The 23,577-nt window shown below is 38.4% G+C and overlaps 1 protein-coding gene across 1 annotated transcript in view; it reads left to right on the top strand.

Moving 5' to 3' along the window:
* Nucleotides 1-4,199: 4,199 nt before the first annotated feature.
* CD53 (CD53 molecule) overlaps nt 4,200-23,577 on the top strand; it is a 35,320-nt gene continuing 15,942 nt past the window's right edge. The window contains exon 1 of the mRNA XM_004620088.2: nt 4,200-4,287. The gene's annotated coding sequence lies outside the window, so the exon portion shown is untranslated. The remainder of the gene's footprint in view (nt 4,288-23,577) is intronic.

Here is a 23,577-nt window from a genome sequence, read left to right as displayed (position 1 = left end):
CTCTACAACACTGATAAACCAGAAGTAGCACAACAGATTGGATGAAATGTAATATAGAAGGTAACCAATCTCAATTGACAAAATATAAGCACAAAGGCTTAACCTGCAACAACATTTTACTAATCTCTTATTCAATGGTTTATTGATTAGCTCCATGGTGAGATACAACAATCTTCACTAACTTTCTTCTAAGGAAACATTTTAAAAATTATTCTTTTAGCAAATTATAACAAGCAATATAGAATAAATTATTGAGGGTTTGCTATGGGGGCAGGCTTAGGGGGTGGTTAGGAAAATTGGAAATAATGATGGGAAGGTGCAATGGTGGTGGGACTGGTGTTGAGATTATGAATGTCCATAACAAATCATCATGAACAACTTTGTTTAAAATATAATAAATTAAAAATCCAAAACAAAAAAACAAATATTGTTGAAGGATATAGTACAGCAGGTAGGACATTTGCCTCGCAAGTGCTCAGCCCATATTTGATCCCCAGCATCCTATATGATTTTCCAAGTGTACCAGGAGTAATTCCTGAGTGCAAAACCAGGATTAACCCGTGCATTGCTGCTGGGTGTGGCCCCAAAAAACAAAACAAAAATTTTTTGACAAACCCCTGGTGGAGAGGGCAGGGGAAGGGGCGAAATACAACTAAATCAGATCAGGAAAGGGGAGATATTACAACAGATATCCCAGAAATACAAAAGATCATTAGAGGTCACTATAAATTACTTTATGCGATTAAGTTTGATGACCTAGAAGAAGAAATTAGTGTATTTTTAGAGTCACAACTTCCCAAGACTAAATCAGGAAGAAGTAGAAAACCTCAATTAGACATTCCTGAGGAAGAAAATTGAAACCGTGATAAAAATCTTCCCCTTAGGAAGATTCAGGGCTGAAAGATAGTACAGTGGTTAAGGTGCATGAGTGAAGTACACTCAATCTGGTTCTATCCCTGGTACCACATGGTTTCTCAAGTATTGCAAGACACAGCCCTCGAGACACTTGAGCTATGTGGTGTGTGTGGCCCTGGGGGCCCCCAGATTCTTCCAGTGGCTGAGGTATCCTGGTACTGCAGGACCCAAGCAGCGTCATGTCCTCAGACAACTCTTGCGCTGGCTCAGAATCACCAGCATCAGCCCGATCAGTAGTAGTACAGTAGGTAAGGCATTTGCTTTGCCTACACAGTCAACCCAGACTTGACCACCAACACCCCAGATGGTCCCCTGAGCCCTACCAGGAGTGAACTCTGAGCACAGAGCCAGGAGTAAGCCCTGAGCACTGCTGGGTGTGGCCTCCCAAAACAAACAAAAAGAATCACTAGTGGGCCTGGGCCTTCCTAACAACACTTGGGTGTTCTCCACTTCACTGCCCAAGGACAAAAAAGCCCAGATCTAGATGAGTTCATTAGAGAATCTGACCAAACCTTAAAAAACAGAACTTGTTGCCTAAACTCTTCAAGCTCTTGCAAAATATCAGAGATCAGCATTCTTCCTAATGGTTCCTATAAAACCAGGGATATCCTAATGTTCAAAACAAAGATCCTCAACAAAAATCTAAGAAAAATGAATCCAATAATATATAAAGGAATGTACACCATAATCAAGTGGGATTCACCCTAGGACATTAAATCTTATTGCATGTGGCTCAATATATGCAAACCAATTTAATGTAAGGTTTAGTCCCCAGCACCACAAGGGCCCCATCCCTCACACTTGATAGGAGTGACCTGGATTCATAGAGCCAGAAATAAGCCCTCAGGAGGAGTAAAGCCTGAGTGTGGCTCCGCAAAATAACAACAACAAAATATTAATTCAAAGTGGATTAAATCCTTTAAGTTTAGACCAGAATCTATAAATACATTAAGAAAATGTTGACAGAAATCTCCAGGATATAAACCTTCAGTTACCTTCAGTGATTTGAATCTACAGAGAAAGAAAAATAAGATAAAGATCAATAAAATAAAGAGAAAGATAAGATTAGAAAGGTAAGATATACAAAGCCCTCATAAAACTCAACAACAACAAAATAACCCTGTCAACAAATGGAGAGAAGAGATGAACAGACAATTCTTTAGAAACTAACCAGTAGATAGTTTCCAGTTTTCACTATGGTTTTAAAAGGATTTTCTTAAATGGAAAATGTTAAAGTGTTAAGACATAATCCCAATATATTTAAACTTTTTATGTTTAGAGATAGCACAGCGGGTAGGGTGTTTGCCTTGCATGTGGTCAACCCGGGTTCGATTCCTCCGCTCCTCTCAGAGAGTCCGGCAAGCTACTGAGAGTATCTCACTCGCACTGCAGAGCCTGGCAAGTTACCCATGGTTTATTCGATATGCCAAAAACAGTAACAACAAATCTCACAAAGGAGAAGTTACTGGTGCCCGCTCAAGCAAATTGATGAGCAACGGAATGACAGTGATACAGTGATACGTTTTATATTTAGTGGTGTTTAGGCAAAATGGTTCTAATAGTATTACTTTTTTTATGTTATTGCTGTGCAGCACCTGTCAAGCTCCCTGTGGCTTATTTGATATGCCAAAAACAGTAACAAAGAGGACATGCAAAATGAAAGTAGATATGTGATAAAACTGTCCATTGTCCTTTGCTATTAGGGAAATGAGATATCACCTTACACCAGTGAGAATGGCATGTATTAAGATAAGCCACTGTTGGTGGTGTGTGACAGTAGAGGTACCCTTAATCTAGTTGGTGACACTATTGCATGGTTCAGCCTATGTAAAACAATATGGAGCTTCTTAAAAGTTTTCTACATGACCCAGCAATTCTACTTGGGTTTTTATATCAAGAACACCAAAACATCAATTTGAAGAAATATATGCACACTTATGTTCTTAACTGTTCATAGTACAATAACCAGGGTCTGAAAACAACTCAAATGTCTAATAATAATAAAGAAGTTGTAATATATGCACAAAATAGAATATTATTCAACTATAACAAAAGATTAACTTTTCTTGTTTGTTGAAACTTGGATGGCACTAAAGGACACTAAAGTGAAGTCTGAGAGAGAACAAATAGTCGATGATCTCACTCATCTATAAATCGAGAAGTCAAGAGAATAAATAGTATCGAATTATGACAAACTCTTAGCCTTTGGTTTCATAACTAAATTGTTAAACAGTTGTGGGAGGGTGGGAGCAGGATGACAGAGGCAGACTAGAAGTAACGTAAGACTGTGGTGGAGGGCCAGAGTGCTTTGTGTCGGTGTCAAAGATGCAGCAACTATGCACAGCACTGTAGCATTGTAGCACTGTTGTCCCATTATTCATCGATTTGCTCGAGCGGACACCAGTAAAGTCTCCATTGTGAGACTCATTGTTACTGTTTTTGGCATATTGAATATGCCACAGGGAGCTTACCAGGCTCTCCACAGCAATACCATAAAAAGTAATACTATTAGAACCATTTTGCCTAAACACCACTAACATAAAAAGTTTAACTATATAGGGATTATGTCTTAACCCTTTAACATTTTCTATTTAAGAAAATCCCTTTAAAACCATAATGAATACTGGCAACTCTCTACTGGTCAGTTTCTAAAATCACAGCCTCTGTAACTCTAATTTGAGTATCAATTTTGCAATTCATATTTGCATAACATTGGACAATTATCTAACCTCTTTGAGCTTTTGTTTTCTTAGTTATAAATTAGTTTAAAACAGAAATTATCTAGTAGCATGATTGATGTTACTATTAGTAAACTGAAGCTAAGAGATTGAAATTTACTTTATAGTTTACAGAATACAGAGATAAAGCTGAAAATGAAGCCTACACTTTTAGTTTCTAAATTTGGGGCTCCCTCTACTAACCAAAGAATTTCTCCCAGTTCTCCTTGATGTTTGGCCTAACAACACTTTTGTCTAAGTATAATACATAATTTTGACTACATCAAACTGAAGAGTAGAGATCTTTCCAAAGGGAGCTTGAGAGTATGGGGAGAATGAAATGATTTAAGAGATTAAGTCTCAATCCTTTGAGTTTTCCTGTGTTTCATAGAAACTAGATTAGATATTTGAGTTGTGGAATTAATTTTTTAAACACCATAAGATTATATCTCTTGTCTAAATAGGAGAGGCCCAGGCCCACTTCCTCCCTCTTCTCTTACGGGTTTCCTGTTGTCATCGTGTGACATACTTATACCTCCTCCACTTCTCCTTTTACATAAATAGCACCAGACATCCGTGTTACCAGCCTTGTCGTGGCCCTTCAGGGATAATTTGAACTTTCGCCTAAAAGACTGAGGAGTAGTGACTGCAAAAGGTAAGATCCACGACACTTTATTATGATTTGAGAGCAAAAACATGAACCATTAAGTGTGAGATAAGGTGTTTTAGGCGTCTCCAAATCTTCTAGCAACGCTAAAAATCTCTTTTAACTTCTGTTTCACAAATTGTTAGTAAGGAAGTAAAGTTATCGGGAAGTAAAAAGCTCGGCAAGAACCTAGTAATCCTCAAAAGGCAATCGGGTCGGAAAGATTTTTAATTAACCAAGTTTCCAGATTGGATATCTCCTTAGCTGACTCCATTTAACTGCTTACGTCTCTTCAGAAGTTGAATTTCTCTGTGTAGTTATTTCTGGTGACTAGAGCCTCTGTAGCAGATGATGTGGGGAGATTTCCATCATGTTCTGGTTTTTAGAAGAGTGGTTTTATAATTTCAAAGTGAGAAAAGAACCAAAAGCAGAACTATTTAGAAAATCAGCTGGAAGATTCAGGCCTTCATCACAGAAATTGTCTAAAGTATATCTAGTGACTCTCATTGTAATTGCTCAGAGGCGCTTAATAGAAAGACAACAAAAATTACAACACATAGTTCAGAGCTAGGAACACAGGGTGTGCTCAGTACTTTTATTTCAAGAGATAAAAGTTACCATGTTTGGGCCTGGAGTGATAGTACAGTGGGTAAGGCATTTGCCTTGCACACAGTGTACCCAGGTTCGATCCCAGGTATCCCAGATGGTTCCCCACGCACTTCCTGAGTGCAGAGCCAGAAGTAAGCCCGAAGAACTGCTGGATGTGATCCAAAAACAAAAAACAAAAGTTACATTTCCAGGGTGAAGAAAAGACAATGTGAACTTCAGGGTTCTTCCAAATAAACTTATTCTTGCTGCAAAAAATATGAAAATTGATAAATATAATATGACATGCACCAACCAAATAAATTTGATATTGCAATGATTAATGTAACTCAAAGAAATGATAATCATGGGACTGGAGCGATAGCACAGAGGGTAGGGCGTTTGTCTTGCACTCGGCTGACCCAGGTTCGATACCCAGTATCCCATATAGTCCCCTGAGCACTGCCAGGAGTGGTTCCTGAGTGCAGAACCAGGAGTAACCCCTGTGCACCGCCAGGTGTAACCCAAAAAGAAAAAAAAATGATAATCATGATTTTCTGTGGTCACAATAGTTTTTGTGGGGCAGATTTTTATAGAAAACTTTATATCTTATATTATCTGTGTATACGTGTTTGCAATTGAATAATCAGGAGACATTTATGAATAAACCACAATTAAAAAGAAAAAAAGAAAACTTTATATCAAAGCATTCTTTTTCCAAGATCTTCAAGAATTTTACTTGACTTTTCTCTGGAAAGAAAGGAAAGTCTCATAGAAGCACACTCACCTCATAACAAAGAGAAATGAAAATTTGTAATTCTCAAATCACAGTAAGGGCTACTGATACTTGCTTTTAACAATAAACAAACAATAAGACATTTTAATATATTTGATAAGTGTCTCCATGGACTAGTCACTGTGCTTTAGTGGAAAGGAGGAATTTAAAAGAAAAAAAAGAATATATATATATATATAAAACATATATATTATATCACTTCACTTGTCATCCCGTTGCTCATCCATTAGCTTAAGCGGGCGCCAGTAACATCTCTATTTGTTTCTGTCACGTGCTAGTGTAGCCCAATGGCATCTGCTCACTCCAGGAACACACACACACACACACACACACACACACACACATATATATATATCATATATATTATATAATATATGTAAAATGTTTGTCCAGAAAACAGTTCTTCCATTAAGGAACTTCATGGAGTTATTACTTTGTTCACTTTACCAGATCTCGGTTCACAGCCCCTTTGGTTTCTAGCCACATAGGCCAGATGAAAACACTTCAAACAAGGGTCCTAGCCTTCTGACAGTTCCCATGAAAGCAGAATTTTAGTACTGAGGATGGATTTCATTTTTAAATGCCCAATTTGGAAATTAAGATAAGCGATCAAAGATATCACACCAGTTAGAATGAAAGCCAAGGCATAACTGTAAATAATGTGCCAGGAGTTTGTTCATTTGAGGTGCAATGTAACTCAGAAAATGTTGCCTTTATGGGTAGACAGATTTTGGAGAGAAATGGACAATTGACACAGTGTTGGAATAAATACATGTGTTTCTGTGAAAATGGTGGGGGCAGGATACCTAGATGTGCTCATTGTTTTAAATAACAGTTTACTTAATTTTGTTTATTGAAGTAACATTGGTTTTCAAGGTTATATAGTTTACAGATGCACATTACAGTTTAACTTTTGTGTCTGTACATGAAACATTATGATTTCCAGCAAAAAACTAATTCCCCTCTACCACCATGATTGGACCTGTTTAATTTTTTATTTTATAAAACTCAAATTTTGAAACGAAAAGGAAAAAAGAACTCCCATGGGAAATATCAAGTGTGTGTGTGTATGTATATCTATGCACATGCATGTACACACGCTTTGGAAAAAAGTTGCACAAAAGTAGAATATTAGCTGTTGGTTAAATAAGTACATTTTGTTTTATCAGTTTCCAGTAGAATCTGTACTGTTTTGAAACTGCGGTTGAAGAATATAGCACAGACAGAACTGAAACATGACTTCCTGTGATGTTTCCTGTGAGGGCCAGTAAAAGTATTTTGCATTTTATTTAAAGGAGGAGCACTGTTGCATTCACAGGAAGTGATTCTAAGTCCATCCTGTCCAGCTATCATTATTGTTATTAAACAACTTCATCTATGGTAATGAAAAGAAGAATATATCTGAAAAAGGCAAACTTGATTGATCCTAATTTTTTTATACTGTTTCTCCCAGTGATGCTGGGGTAGGGGGGAAATGGGGTGTTCCCACTCAAGGTCAGCTTTGCTAGTGTGGGCTTGAGGCGGAAGATACTTAAGTTGAAGTTTCTGAAGGTGGGAAGTGGCACCTGTTGTGCTGGGGATGGAACTCAAAATCTGACATGATCAATTTCTTCAGCATTTGTCTTTAATTTTTTTGTTCTCGGGTGAATGCTGACTATCTGGAAGACTTTAAGACTTCAGACATGAGTCTGTGTCTCTTCCTTGCTCCCCCTCCACATTTCGTTGGGCAGGCTAAGTGCTGGAGACACAAGGACAATTTATGGTCTTTTGGTTGTAAATCTCAAAGTGTTCGTAGAGTTGGACACAGGGGGATAGACATGGCAATACACAGATAAAACATAATGTGGTGATTTTTTCTGTAACAGAGTAGAAGTGAACAAATGTAGGAACAGTTTGTAAGTTTGCCTAAGACTTCCCCAGGGAAAGGAAGAGTCTACTTAACTTTTCAAAAAAGTATCAGTTTGTTATACAATCTGGGGGGCAATAATACTTCAGAGAGGGCATAGTGTACAGAAACTCAAAGAAGCGTGAAATTTCCACCACCACCCCCACAGCATGATAGAAAATAAAGTAAGCAAATGAGATGGGCGTATGACATATGGCTGCCGCACCAGAGGAAATAAGAATCCCTTTCTCCTTCTTGGTTCTACACCTTAACACTGAAATTGGTCACTGAGTAAACAAGCGGTCACTAAAAAGCAGGTTCTAGCTCTATCTCTGGACTATGCCTAAGATATCCACACCACATAGTGGATCAGTTGTGGCTTGAAGTAAGAGTTTAAAGTCATATTTCATCCTCCTTAAACCAAGACTTTCCCCTACATTAGAGTGAAGGGTGAAACTTTTCGCCAGGTTATAATCTTTCTCTTTTAGCTTCTGTTCCAGGAAACGTGGTGTTGATTTAGTCAGAGTGGTTTGGTGTTGTTCCTATATTAGTAAGCCACAGCACTTCCTGTACAGAATGAGTATCCAGGCCTGGAGAGTTAGCATGGGTTAAGGTGCTTGCCCTGATTTCAAGCCCTAGTTTGGATCCTTGCACTACGTATGGTCCTGGAGCACCACCAGGAGTGACCCCTAAGCACAAAGTCAGGAATAATTCCTGAGCACCAAATTAAAAAAACCCAAGACCAAAACAGAGTGAACATATAATGTATGCAGATAACCCTGGGCCTATGGCTCCCAAATAAAATATAGTATTAAGAATTTCTGGATCTTCTTTATTATTATATACACAATATTCACAGTTACGACCTTATTTTAAATCCTCACCAGATGTCTTATTGGAGAATAATTGATGACCTGATCCCTTTACCCCAAGTGCTTTAGAAAAAGGCACCTGACATTGGGGAATCTCCAGCACCCAGTTGCTATTGCAGGTCCAAGGAAGCTGAGGTGAAGAACCAGAGAATTGGGGCTAGAACAAAGGAAAGGATTATAGCTGGAAGTCAGAGAGTCAGCAGGGGGAAGAATAGAAGTAAAAGTGGGGAAGAGGAAGATAATGTGTATCCAAAGTCAGTGTGGAGCATTCAGAATGGAGGATATATTGGGCTGGAGCGATATCACAGCGGGTAGGGCGTTTGCCTTGCACTCGGCCAACCCAGGTTCAATTCCCAGCATCCCATATGGTCCCCTGAGCACCGCTAGGGGTAATTCCTGAGTGCAGGCCCAGGAGTGACCCCTGTGCATTGCCGGGTGTGACCCAAAAAGAAAAAAAAATGGAAGATATAGATCTTTGGGGATATAGCAACTAATCTTCTATTAATTTCCTCTTCACTAATACACTGAGTTTCTGCCCAAGCAACAGCAACAAACATCAGATATATTGGGCAAGAATCACTATAAAAAGCAAAAATGCCACAATTATACAATTCAGTCGTCACTTAAATAAGAGTGTTATATTTCAAGTATTTGAATGTTGCTACTTAAGGAAACTTTAGAGATTATTTAGATTCAAATAAAGATTTTAACTGACTGGAGTGATAGCACAGTGGGTAGGGCATTTGCATTGCACGCAGCCGACCCAGGTTTGATTCCTCTGTCTTTTTCAGAGAGCCCGGAAAGCTACCAAGAGTATCCCGCCCACATGGCAGAACCTGGCAAGCTACCCGTGGTGTATTCAATATCCCAAAAACAGTAACAAGTCTCACAATGGAGACGTTACTGGTGCCTGCTCGAGCAAATCGATGAACAACTGGACGACAGTGCTACAGTGATATATGAAGAAATATTAATAATTATTATAGCTTTCCAATCAGCTTTCTGTTAGGGTAAGGTAGCACTGTAGCACTGTCATCTCGTTGTTCATCAATTTGCTCAAGTGGGCACCAGTAACGTCTCCATTGTGAGATTTTTTGTTACTGTTTTTGGCATATCGAATACGCCATGGGGAGCTTGCCAGGCTCTGCCATGCGTGCGGGATACTGGGACAGAGGAATCGAACCCAGGTTGGCCTCATGCAAGACAAATGCCCTACCCACTGTGCTATCGCTCCATCCCTAGGGTAAGGTAATTTACCCAAAGTCATAGAAGTACTGTTGCATAGAATGTTTCCCAATTCTCTATGAAATGTTATTTCCTGCCTAATATATCTTATTCCCTTTTTTCTAATTATCTTATTAAATAAACATCATTACACTACATTCTTGACTTAAGAAAACATAAGGATACAACTAATTATAAATCCAAATTTATCTAAAATTAATATACAGGCAAATAAAATGATTAAATGTAATTTGAAAAACTTTCAGAATTTTAAAATTAAGGAGAATCAGATTGAAAAATTGGAATAAGAAATGACTTTGGGGACCAGAGAAATAGTACAGTGGCCAAGATGCTTGCCTTGCACGTGATCAATCTGAGTTGCTCCTCAGCACCCCATAGGGTCTCCCAGTCACTGCCTAAGGCAGAACCAGGAGTAAGCCCGGAGCACTGATGTACATACCCCTTCTTTGGCCCCTGCAAAAAATAAAGTAGACTCTGAAGCCTCACATCTTTAAAAAATTGTTAAAGTAAATTATGCCTCAACATTCTCCTTTTATTAGAAATAGAGACATAAAGAATAATAAATAGCTATCCTGGTTTCTCTCTCTTGCAGAAAAAGAGCAATTTTAGAATATTGATATTTATATCATCAAACTCTAAATTAGGATTTGAAATCAGAATTCCTTAGATGATTTACTCATGTTCAATTCTTTTATTTACTTTTGGACACACGTTCAACCAGCAAAAAATGAAAAACATTGAAAATAAAACCCTAAGAAGGCTTGAGAGAGAGTTTAAAGGACTGGAGCACATTCTTTGTATGCAGGGAACCAGGTCTTCGGTCCCCAACACCATGCAGTCCTCACTCCCACTGATCCTCTGAATCCATATATACCTACTATTACCATTTTACCACCCTATTTTAAATTCTCATTTGACTTATCATTTGAGAATAATTGCTGACCTGGTATCCCTTTGCCACTAAGTATTTTAGTGTGCATTTTCTACAAAAATGCACCTTTTTTTATGGAAATAAAGACTGATGTCTAAAAATACAATTTTAGTATGAAATAATGTAAGAAAATGGAGTATATTGTGGGGGAAAGAGCATTTCATAGAGAAACAGTAATAAAACTCTAAATAGCTAGTTAAATTTTTCTATGACTTTTTGACATATCCCCTCACCCAAAAAGCATTCTCTTGTATAATAAGCTTACAATAATCAAAGCTATTAAGTTAATACTGATAAAATACTTTTAAAAATATATAGATCTTAAGAGCCAGAGAGACAGCATAGCAGGTAATCTGGCACGTGATTCACCCAGGTTTTATTCCTTGCATTTCATACTGTTCCCCACACTCTGCCAGGAATCATCCTTGAGCACAGAGCCTGAGCACCGCAAGTGTGTCCCTGAAATAAAACAAAAATCAGATCTTATTCAGATTCCAACAGCCTTCCCAGTAGTGTTCACGCTAGGAAAATAAAATCTTTAGTCAAATACTGCTTATAATAATCATGTCTCTTCGGTTTTCTTTATTTGGAAAAATTTCTCAATTTTTTGGTTTGTTTTTGGTATTTTGCAATATTTACATTTTTTTAAATTAATTTTTATCATAGTTCAGGCGATAGGATTATAATATGTTTAAATTTCAGGTATTGGTGTACAAAGATATTGCCCACCCTATCACTGAATTCATATTCCTGATAAATACAGACAAGCTGTTTTCTAAAATGCAACTCTGGGTCCCGGATACTGCCTTCTGAGATTTAGGCTATTCAAACTTTTGATAGGAATTCCTCAGGGGAGACTTTATCAGACAGATAATGAAACTTGCTTATGTTGGGTATAACTTTCCTGCCAATACCATAAACAAGCCTGTGAAACAGGGTTTCTCTGCCACATATTGTTAGGTTAAGGACAAAGAAGTCTCATTTACTGATTCTGCAGCAGTGGTAACTTTTTTGTAGCTATTCCAAAATAATAGAGTGTCCTTGTTAAGAAAGCTTGTGCTTTAGCTTAGTTGCTAGCATTATCTCTGATTTTTTTCTGTTGAGTTGTTTTCCTGCTACACTCCTAAATGGAAGGACACAGTCTATAACATCATTTGGATTTGTCTTCTCTCATGTTTTCTCTCTTATATAACTTCTTCCTTTTTCCTCCCTTCTACAATTTTTCCTTTGAGAGCAGCCTTGAAGGGAAATTTATTTTTTCAACAGACAACAATTTTATAAAGATTACTAATTTGACAGACTCATCTCTTTGATAAGTGGTGGGAGAGAAAATCAGTGTATATGTGTTGATGGTTTTGTTTTCTTTTGTCTCAGTGGTGCCTATCCCCCATAATTGCTTATATTAATCCTTCAAAGAGATACACACGAAAACCCCATGTAAACCCTTCTCCAGTAGTTTAGTCTGTGACCAGTGAAAGGCGTTTCCATGGAGATTCCTCATATTACAGTGAATAAATTGAGCTGAGGAAAGGGAGGCACACAACCTGAATCTGGGGCAGTGGAAAGGACTGGACTTTTAGGAGACTGAAAGCTCAAAGTCCCTACTCAGTTGACTATTAGCTGGGTGATTTCATGCCAGTTGTGAAGCTGTTTGAGAGTTGGATTTTCTGTCAGCAAAGTGGGGCTGTTGACATTTAGGTGTAAGGTATATATGAAGATTCTGAATATCATATGTTTATGGAGAACTTGGCATTTTTCAGGGTTATGTGAATTCTATATTTTATCTAAATTTACTTTGGGCAGAGGATCTTAATTTGGAGGAGGGGTTCATGGAAAATAATTCTTCTTTCTACATACACTAAATATTTTTACTCAAAGACTTAATTTTTTTAACCAATACTTTTAATTTATTTTTGCTCTTTTTTTAATTAAAGAAGCATGATTTACAAAATTATTGATTGTTGAGTTTTAGGCATATATTTCAACACCAGTCCCACCACTATTGTTGACTTTCCTCCACCAGTGTTCCCATATTCCCATATTTCCAGTGTTCCCATACACCACCCCATGTTTGCCTGTCAACTGTATGGGCATATGGTTGCAGCTTAGATCTCAACTTTTCAGTTTTGTTAAGTGTGTGTTTTGGGTATATGACTATACCACTCACCCATATCACTGATAAAACTAACTCCCTCATGCCTGTTCACCCATTACTTCCCATTCTCTTCTTCCCCTTTTCTTTCTTTCCTTCCCTGTCCTTCTCTCTAAGTACTGGAGTAAAGGGTGATCTAAAAAGCCTCAATATTCTTCCTTGATGAATGGGAAGTCTGTGCAGGCTCCATGTAGGAAGGAATAGAAAATCAATAATTAACCAAATAGTGTTTTGGTTTTTTTTATAAACTGGCAAATGAACCTGTAACTAATATAAAGAGAGAAACGTCTGGAAAGATTTTCATCAACAACGGAATCTCTGGGAGATGGGGTGTCAGATTTTATGCCTTCTTTTTTCACTTTATTGTTTAATTTTTCGAACAAAGAACATTCAAAAAAATTTTTTACCTCCCCCCTTCCATTTATTTTCTCTGTAATGATCAGGGTTTGCACAAGCCTGCCTGGCTGCTGCTCTCCTGGGCTTGCACACCAGGTGGTAGTGCTAAATTGAGGGTTATACTTCTTTCACAAGTATGCTGGAGTCATACTTTTTAGCTGTGGTGCTCACACAAGTTCTTTTTGCAGTACTCACCAGGGGCTACTAAGTTTTCACACAGGTGTTCACAAGGGGTTGTACTACCAGGCAAGTTGCTCAAATTTAATTGTGTGTGTTTGTGTGTGTGTGTGTGTGTGTGTGTGTGTGTGTGAGAGAGAGAGAGAGAGAGAGAGAGAGAGAGAGAGAGAGAGAGAGAGAGAGAGAGTGTTTCTCATTGGGGGTTACACACCTACACACCTGGCCCTCTGGTTCTGGCAATGACAGAGAGCAGGACTGCAGAAATAAAACAACAGAATTGCCAACATTTCACTCTGTACCAGGGATTGAACCACCAACTAAACTCTTGCGAAGCTGTATATGAAAAATAGACGTTTACTTTCTGTAAGAGAGCCACAATGTACATTAACAAAATAAGTCATTCAACTGAAAAACTTATCAAGTTATTCAATTAAAATAGTTGTTTATTTTTAATTTACTCCCATTTACTTCTAAAATAATTTGAACTTCTCAAGTTACTCAATTTAAAAGCTTATTTATTGTTTGATTTTTATTTAATCCCACTTACTTCTAAAGTAGTTTGATCATGGGTTCATCTCATTGCTACGGTTTTGTCTATTTGAGGAACATTTATGACCAACTCCTAAATAAATTTCTCTTCCTAAGGCTCCAACTGATTTCCACAGTTCAATCTTAGAATTGAAGGTTAAAGATAAGGCTAGATTTTTAGTGAGGCTGATTACCAAGAATGGATAGTTTCTTGAAACTTCTATCTAATATTACCCACTTCTTTACTTGATTAAATTCAAAACTGGACTAGATAGAGCTAAAAATATGGGTTAAAGAAGAGAGAGATGGAACTGTAAGACTGTTCACTACAACAAGGTCTTTGGAGGAACCTGTGAAATTCTTCTATGGCTCCATAAATGATGATGGGAGGAGCCAGAGCTCACTGTAATTTAGTCAGGCATTTCCAGAAATCTGACATTACAGGATTTCATCACAGTCATGAGTTATGGAACCAGGAGTCTGACTGTGAGGTATTAACTCTTATACATCATTTGTCAGAAGGTGTAGAAGCCCATTAACTGGCCAGTCATTGCAAAGAATTAGAAGCGGAAATAGAGGAATATTTTCTCTGCATTTATATGAAAACTGGGAAGATCATTGCAAGTGGTAAAAGTAGTGACAATATTCACCAAATGGATAGTTTCTTCCTTCAAATGTTAAAACTAGAAAATATGACTGGAAAAAGAGGGTCTTCTTTAAAGGAAAGATCAGTGAGGATGTTCCCAAGTTTGTGGACACCTTAGTTTTGTTTTGTGGACAATTAGATTTTATGAACCTGAAGAAGTTTTATGATACTTCAGAATTTCAGTACTAACGGGGCTCTAAGTTGCATTGGCTCAATCTCTTTTTGAGTAGATTATCTGCCCATGTCCAAAAGATTGTGTTTTTTGTTTTGTTTTTTGACAGAATAAATCTCAAGTCAAGTCTTCTCACTACAACAACAACAACAACAACAGACTTTTAATTGCAGCGACATGTATACAGTACTTCACAAAATTAGTTATATATTCAAAAATCTCATGGTTTTTAAGAATAATCAGATGCTCTGTTAAGCCTTGAGGATTCAATGGTAAAGAACTAGCTCCACCCTCAGGAACTCACATTCCAGTTAAGAGAGATGTGCATATAAATCAAATGCTTAATTAGCTTAATACAATGCATGGTGTTACCTATACTCTCCTGGAGGAGGAAATGGAGATTGGACATGAAGAATTGGACATATTCAGGGAAGGTATACTGGAAGGCTGAACCTTGAACTGAGTCTCAGAATTAGTTAACCAGATTTAGGAGTCAGAGGTAGAAAGAGTAACAAATTTCACCAAAGTCCATGAGCCAAAGTATGAAAGAAAGCACTAGATCATAGTACAACAGATAAAGTACTTCCCTTGCACAGGGTGACCCAGGTTTGATCCCTGGCACCAAGAGTGGTCCCCTGAGCACTGCCAAGAATGATCCCTGAACACAGAGCCAGGAGTAAGCTTTGAGCATCGATGGGTGTGTCCCAACTCCCCAACATTCCTGAAGATAGCAAACATATTCATCACCCCTTAAAGATTATTTGCAGCCTTTTAAAATTATTTTCTCAGCCAAAAAGTATAGTCGAAGTGACATATGCACTTATATGTTCACCGCAGCACTGTTTACAATAGCCAGAATCTGGAAAAAACCCGAGTGCCCTAGAACAGATGACTGGTTGAAGAAACTCTGGTACATCTATACAATGGAATACTATGCAGCTGTTAGAAAAAATGAGGTCATGACGTTTGCATATAAGTGGATCAACATGGAAAGTATCATGCTAAGTGAAATGAGTCAGAAAGAGAGAGACAGACATAGAAAGATTGCACTCATCTGTGGAATATAGAATAATAGACTATAAGACTAACACCCAAGATTAGTAGAAATAAGTACCAGGAGGTTGTCTCCGTGGCTTGGAGGCTGGTCTCTCATTCTGGGTAACTCAGGGAAGGGACCACCAAGTAAAATGTGGTTGGAGGTCATGTGGGGGAAGGGTGAGGCGGGCGGAATACAGACTAGAGACTGAACACAATGGCCACTCAACATCTTTATTGCAAACCACAACACCTAATCAGAGAGAGAGAACAAAAGGGAATTAATTCCCTGCCATAGTGGCAGGGTGGGGTGGGGGGAGACGGGACTGGGGAGGGGGGGAGGGATGTTGGGTTTACGGGTGGTAGAGAATGGGCACTGGTGAAGGGATGGGTTATCGAACTTTGTATGGGGGAAGCATGAGCACAAAGATGTATGGATCTGTAACTGTACCCTCACGATGACTCTCTAATTAAAAATAAACTAATAAAAAATAAATAAATAAAATAATAAAAAATAAAAATAAATAAAATAAAATTATTTTCTCCCACTCTGCCCTCCTCTCCCTCTATTTACCCCACCCAGTTCCCCACTCCAATCATCCAGGCAATCATTGATTTGCTTTCTGCTGCAAGTCAGTTTTCATTTCTAAAATTGCATTTCACTATGTATTTTCTATTTTCATTGAGTTCTTTCATTATTTTGAGATTTATCTATGCTGGAGTGGATATATCTCATAGTGTTGATTTTCTTTTTTGTTTTGCTTTTTTGCTTTTTTGTTTTGTTTTGTTTTGTTTTGTTTTGCTTTTGCACCACACACAGTGCAGGTTGCCTGGGATAGTACCCAAGTTGGTCCCATGTAGGGAAGCATCCTGCCCTCTGTACTATCTCTTTGGCCCCAAATTTACAGTAGTAAAAAGCTAATGAAGTACAAATATCCCTAACTTTTCAAATATTCCTTTTATATTGTTTCCTTTACACACAAAAATTTCCATAACTAAAGAAATCCAGAGGATTTTCCATTTTACAACAGAAGATGACAATTGCATTCTTTTGGCATTTGTTTGCAGCAAGTCAGTATAAAGACAAGTCTCAGGCAAGCAGCAAGAGATGCACTGCCAAGCTCCATCCCCTAGTACTACCGTATAGACACTGGACTTGCCAAATCACTCTAGCTTTTGCTCTGTGTTCCTACTAACTTATAGGTTACTTGGCAGGATTTGGTAGGTTGCCTTTTGGAGATAGTAATGTTCAAAGTTCTTTCCCGCATATCATAGGTTCTCACCTTTTTGGTCTTACTTGCCCCTGTTCAGGAAAAAAAAAATCCCAGCATCCCTTGGAATGCTACTTTAAGTGAACCTTCTTTAAGAGAACAAACACAGTTAAAGCTGGAAGATTTAAGTCAACCTTCAAATGGACAAACAGAAATTTCCTTCCCTCAATTGCTCCAGAGATTGCTACAGCCCCCCACCCACAAGGTCATTCTAGTGCCCTATCCATTTCCCCTGAGGGTATTACCCACATTGGAAAACTCAGTGATAATTGCATCTTTGCTTCAAGACGTTTCAACTTACAAAGGATTTCACAGGAAGCTTTACTTTCAGGTAGTGAAGAATAGCTGCACACTTTTTCATGGACCTTTTCACCAAGCATGTATACACAATTTTTGACAAAGTAACTGCTCAGTGCTTTTGTCCATTTTTCAGTGTGATTATTTGCTCTCTAACAGAATTTTAAGAGTTCCTTTTGTATTCTGGATGCAAGTGCCTCAAGTTATATGATTTTATAATAGTTCCTCATCATTGACCTTTTTCTTTTTTTTCTTTTTGAGTCATACCCAGCATTGCACAGGGGTTACTCCTGGCTCATGCGCACAGGAATTACTTCTGGCAGTGCTCGGGGGACCATATGGGATGCTGGGAATCAAGCCCGGGTGGGCCTCGTGCAAGGCAAACGCCCTACCCGCTTGCTATCACTCCAGCCCTTGTCGTTTTGTTTTGTTTTGTTTTGTTTTGTTTGAGGGAGGAGGATGGGCAGGTGGCCACACCTGGCTGTGTACAGGGTTTACTTCTGACTTTGCACTCAGGAATTACTCCTGGTGGTGCTCAAAGGACCATATGGGATGCCAAGAATTGAGCCCAGCTTGGCCACATGCAAGGCAAGCTCCCTGCCCTCTACTATATTGTCATTTCACACCTCCCCGCCCCAACTGTGGTTTATCTTTTTATTTTCTTTATAGTCTCTTTGAAGACCAGGAAATTTTAATTCTAAAAAACTTCAATTTGTTTGTTATTTTAGGGAGTGTACTTTTGGTATCTTGTCAGAATAATTTACCTAACTAAGGTGTCAAATTTTTTTCTCTATTTCTTCACAAGTATGATAGATTTAGGTTTGAAATTTAGGTCAGATATATACTCGGATTTGGGGGGCAGAGGTTCTGGAAGGCATTCATTCATTTAGGTTCTACCTGGCAGTGCTTGGGACCCCCCTGGGAAGAGCATGAGGAAATATACAGTGCCAGAGTCAAACCCTAAACTCCCACATGTGAAGTATGTGCTTCAGCTCTGAGAGCTACCCTCTGGCTAGATCTTCAGTTAAATTTTAGTTTAGGAATCTCTAGGAAGTGTTAAAATCACTTCAATAATATATTTTGATTGCAAAACCAATACAGTGTGCTCTAAAATATTAAGTTAAGTAAATTCATCTATGAACCCTATAACATCACATTAATACAACACTGAACAAAAATAAACATGGGGGCTGGAGCAATAGCACAGCGGGTAGGGCATTTGCCTTGCATTCAGCCAACCCAGGTTCGATTCCCAGCATCGCATATGGTTCCCTGAGCACCGCTAGGGTTAATTCCTGAGTACAGAGCCAGGAGTAACCCCTGTCCATCGCTGGGTATTACCAAAGAAGCAAAAATAAACAAATAAATAAATAATAAATAAATAAATAAACATGATACTCCATTTCTAATACAGGATGATCCAGAAGATGACTTAGAAAGGAACTGAGATTTTTGGCTTGACTTTGCTTTCAATAACATAAATAATTTTTACTAAGAATTTGAGTTGTGTTATTTATTTATAAACAATTTTATTGAGATTCTGTGATTTAGAATACTATTAATAGTGGTTTCTCATGCATATAATTCCAATATGGGTGTGTTACTTTTTAAACAAAATACTACTGCTCTGGACTAAATTTCACTGTAGCACTGTAGCGCTATAGTCCCGTTGTTCATCGATTTGCTCGATCGGGCACTAGTAATGTCTCCATTGTGAGACTTGTTATTGTTTTTGGTATACCGAATACGCCAGGCTCTGCCGTGCAGGGGAGATACTCTCGGTAGCTTTCTGGGCTCTCTGAGAGGGACGAAGGAATCAAACCCTGATTGGTCACATGCAAGGCAAATGCCCTACCCGCTGTGCTATGGTAAAAATACATAGAAATGCAAGCTGCACTAAAATGCAATTTAAACGTATAATTTGATTCTGTGACCTTGGATTCTGTGACTCTCAGAGAGTCTCTTGCGCGCATGCCTGTCTGTCTTCCCCGGGGCCCCTCAGAGGGGATGGGCTTCAGCTTCCCTCCCCACCCCGAGCAGAGCTCCCAGCGGCTGCGGCCAAAGACCACCGGAACCTAGCTACAGCCATTCTTGAGGCCCCTCTCCACACGTTTGGACAGGCCTCAAACATGAAGGTACCAGCAGAGGAAACCAGGTGTGTGTAATTCCATCAACGGCTAACATCCAGAGACTTAAAAGCGAGCTCCCAGAAGTAGGATATCTTGTAGCCTACTTCTCCCTCTGGGAGAAACTGGCAAGCTTCTGAGAGTTTCCTGCCCACATGGGACAACCCTGCAAGCTTCCCATGGTGTATTCATATGCTAAATCCAGTAACAAGCTGGATCTCATTCCCCTGACCCTGAAAGAGCCTCCAGTGCGACATTGTTGGGAGGGCCCAGTCCAGAGAGACTTCTAAGATCTCAGGGAAAGAATGAATGGAGAGGTTACTGAGCCCGCTCGAGAAATTGACGGTTAACAGGGATTTCGTGATCGTGATCATGAATTAGATTCTGATTTTATCTGTACATTTACAATGCATGTAGAGCTTTGAAAAATCTTTTATAGAAGCCAGAGCACAGTGGGTTGGGCTCTTTTCTTGTATGCGGCCAACTCAAATTTGATCCCCAGCACCCTTTACCGTTCCCAGAGTCCCCAGAGTGCAAAGCCAGTAGTGTTCCCTGAGCACTACTGGGAATGACCCCCAAACAAACAAACAAAAAATAACTACCTTTGTAGGGGTTGAGGGGATAGATAATACAGTGAGCAGGGCTCTTGCCTTTCTTTCTTTTATTTTTTAATTTTAATTTAATTTTATTATTTTATTTTATTTTTTTATTTTAATTTTTATTTTTTATTAGTGAATAACCTTGAGGTACAGTTACAAACTTAGGAACTTTCATGTTTGCATTTTCTTTACATCCCTCCACCAGTGCCCATTCTTCTCCACCAATGTTCCCAGTATCCCTCCCAAACTTCCACCCCATCCCCCCACCCCATCCCTCCTCTGTGTCAGGGCATTCCCTTTTGTTCTCTCTCTCCTTTTGGGTATTGTGGTTTGCAATAGAGGCACTGAGCAGCCCTCGTGTTTGGTCTATAGTCTATTTTGAGCATGCATCTCCTATGTCGTTCAGGTCCTCAAACCACACTTTACCTGGTGTTCCATTCTCTATCTGAGCTGCCCCTTCCTCCAGCGTGTGAGGCCAGCTTCCAAGCCTTGGAGCCAACCTCCTGGTATTTATCTCTGCTATTCTTGGGTGTTAGTCTCTTATTCTGTTATTTTATATTCCATAGATGAGTGCAATCTTTCTGTCTGTATCTCTCTTTCTGACTCATTTCACTTAGCATCATACTTCCTATGTTGATCCACTTATATGCAAAGGTCATGACTTCATCTTTTCTAAGAGCAACATAATATTCCATTGTGTAGATGTACCAAAGTTTCTTTAACGAGTCATCTGTTCTCAGGCACTTGACTTTTTTCCAGATTCTGGCTATTGTAAACAGTGCTGCAATGAACATTCGAGTGCAGATGTTATTTCGACTATACTTTTTTGCCTCTCCAGGATATATTCCCAGGAGTGGTATTGCTGGGTCAAATGGGAGCTCAATTTCTAATTTTTTGAGAAGCCACCATACTGTTTTCCAAAAGGGCTGAACCAGTCGACATTCCCACCAGCAGTGTAAGAAGGTCCCTTTCTCCCCACATCCACGCCAACACCAGTTGCTTTTGTTCTTTTGGATGTGTGCCAGTATCTGTAGTGTGAAGTGGTATCTCATAGTCATTTTGATCTGCATCTCCCTGATGATTAGTGATAAAGAGCATTTTTTCGTGTACCTTTTTGCCATTCGTATTTCTTCCTTGAGAAAATTTCTGTTCATTTCATTGCCCCATTTTTTGATGGGGTTAGATGTTTTCTTCTTTTTATTTATTTAAATTTTTACTAGTGAATCACCATGAGATATAGTTACAAACTTATGAACTTTCGTGTTTGCATTTTGCTTACATCCCTCCACCAGAAATGGGCACTGGTGGAGGGTTGCCTTTCTTGCAGTAGACCTGGGTTCAGTCTCGTAGCATCACTGTGTGTGACTCCTAAAACAAAAAAATTATATAAATAAAATAAATAAAACCTTTCCTTAATTTGTGATCAGTCTGGAGCATAGTTAAATGCATTTAATGAATTTTCCACTTATACACTGATATAAGTTGAAGCATTGTTTGCCAAAAATAATGTGATTTTTATTAAATAAATTGTACTTTCTATCTAAAAATAAAGACAATTTTTAAACTTTACTTTTGGGGGGCCTGCGAAATAGTACAGCAGTAAGGCTCTTGCCTTGTGCTTTGCACACTGCTGACTGGGGTTCTGTCCCTGGCGCTGAGTATAGTTCCCCAACACCTTCAGGAGATATCCCTGAGAGCAGACCTAAGAGTAATCCCTAAAAGTATTACAGAAAGCACCTGCCCCCCAAAAAAGAATTTTACTTTTCTAAGTAAAAATACTTGCCAAAACCTTAAGCAACAATTTATTCATATCGAATAGAGTATCAACCATAAAATATTTACTGAATTTCTACTTAATAACTGATGGACATTTCTCAAACAGTATGTCAATCCTGATTTTTTGTTACTTTATCATATTTACTATGGGTTACTAATTTGCAATATGTATAGTAAGGAGAATAACCAAAATTTGGTAAATGTAATAGAAGATTGAGCTTTTTTCATGCTCTAGTGACAATATCAGGTCAACTATACAAAAAAGCATCACTGTCACTGTCATCCCATTGCTCATTGATTTGCTTGAGCAGGCACCAGTAACGTCTCCATTGTGAGACTTGTTGTTACTGTTTTTGGCATATCAAATATGCCATGGGGAGCTTGCCAGGCTCCACCGTTCAGGATACAAAAAAACACTTTGCAAAATAAAACTGCTTAAATATTACTTATATTCCAGTAAAACATCTTTATAAGAAAGTTATTGTCTCATTTCTAACTTCTTCCCCTCAAGTATCTTTGGTACTCTAAGACTCTAAATCTCCAAGGCACAATAAAGTTTGTGCTTAGATTCTTGTGTGCTTTTGTATGAGTGTCCAAAATGTTGTGCTATAGAAGCATGGGTGGGGATTCTTGGGCATTTTGTTCATGGTGAGGCAAGAAAACTGTGTATACCAAGACCATAAATTATTTCAACACCATTTAAACTCATTATCTTAACCATAATAATTTTTAAAACATAGGTTTTTCTTATTCATTTGAGTCCCTTAGAAGGATTCTGATTGCCTGTTCAATTACAGAGTGTCTGGACTCAATTTTTCTGTATCAATATAGGTCATAATTCCAAGCTTTTCACCCAGTCCAAATTTGGACACCATCTACTTTATTATTTTAGCTGCAGGATCAAAATCCCAAGAATCCCTTGTGGTAATATGATCACTTACAAATATGAGTTCCTCTGCCATTCTTCCTCCCATTCCAACATCCATCTGTGCAAGCAGCTGAGCTCTGGTTTCATTCCACCTGTCATTCTCAGGTCTCAATATGGAGCCTCGTGACATGACTATGACTTTCTTGGTAGATGTGGTATCTTTAGTATGAAGTAATAGCATGATCAGATTTATAACACAGTAATGTTTGTTGTTGTTATAAACACTGTTGTTAGCAATTGCCACTCCTCTATTTTCAGACTCCATTAAAATTTTATCTTTAGGAAACTTGTTCATCATAATCATTTTTTATATCAACTGCTGCTTTGACAATGTTTGACTCAAAATTCAACTACTTTAGAAAAGCCAACATCAAACTATAATTTTTGAAACAATATACTGATCACACCTTATTTTACTGGAATATTATTTCAAAGTTTCTATTTAACTTTTTACATCTTCGGCCTTGGAGTTTTAGGTTGGATGTCAAAGTGATCAGGATATACTAAGGCATTGTATGATTCCTCTGGAAATTTTGAGACTTTTACCATAATTGTTCCTTCACTGGCTTAAAAATCATTTATTTGTGTAAGAAGTAGATTTATAGTCTGCCTTGAATATGGCTACATTGGAGGTTTGATTAAGGCTCACCAACAGAATATAATACACCAATAAATACAACACAATCAGCATTTGCTTCTGCTTCCCTAGAAAGATTTCTTATATGCCTAGTTGCCACACCCACAAACATCTCATCAAATCCGACCCAGCAGTCTAATGAAAAGGAACACCACTTTCTCTAGTTACAGCATAAGCAAGACATTTCTTCCCTGTCACTAGCAGTCCAACTGAAAGAATAACTCTGGGGAGTATATCTTAAAGTA

The sequence above is a fragment of the Sorex araneus genome, chromosome 5 (assembly GCF_027595985.1).
Source record: "Sorex araneus isolate mSorAra2 chromosome 5, mSorAra2.pri, whole genome shotgun sequence".
NCBI lineage: Eukaryota > Metazoa > Chordata > Mammalia > Eulipotyphla > Soricidae > Sorex > Sorex araneus.
Note: the sequence above shows the minus strand (reverse complement) of the source record. Positions and strands in the feature narration are given on the sequence as shown.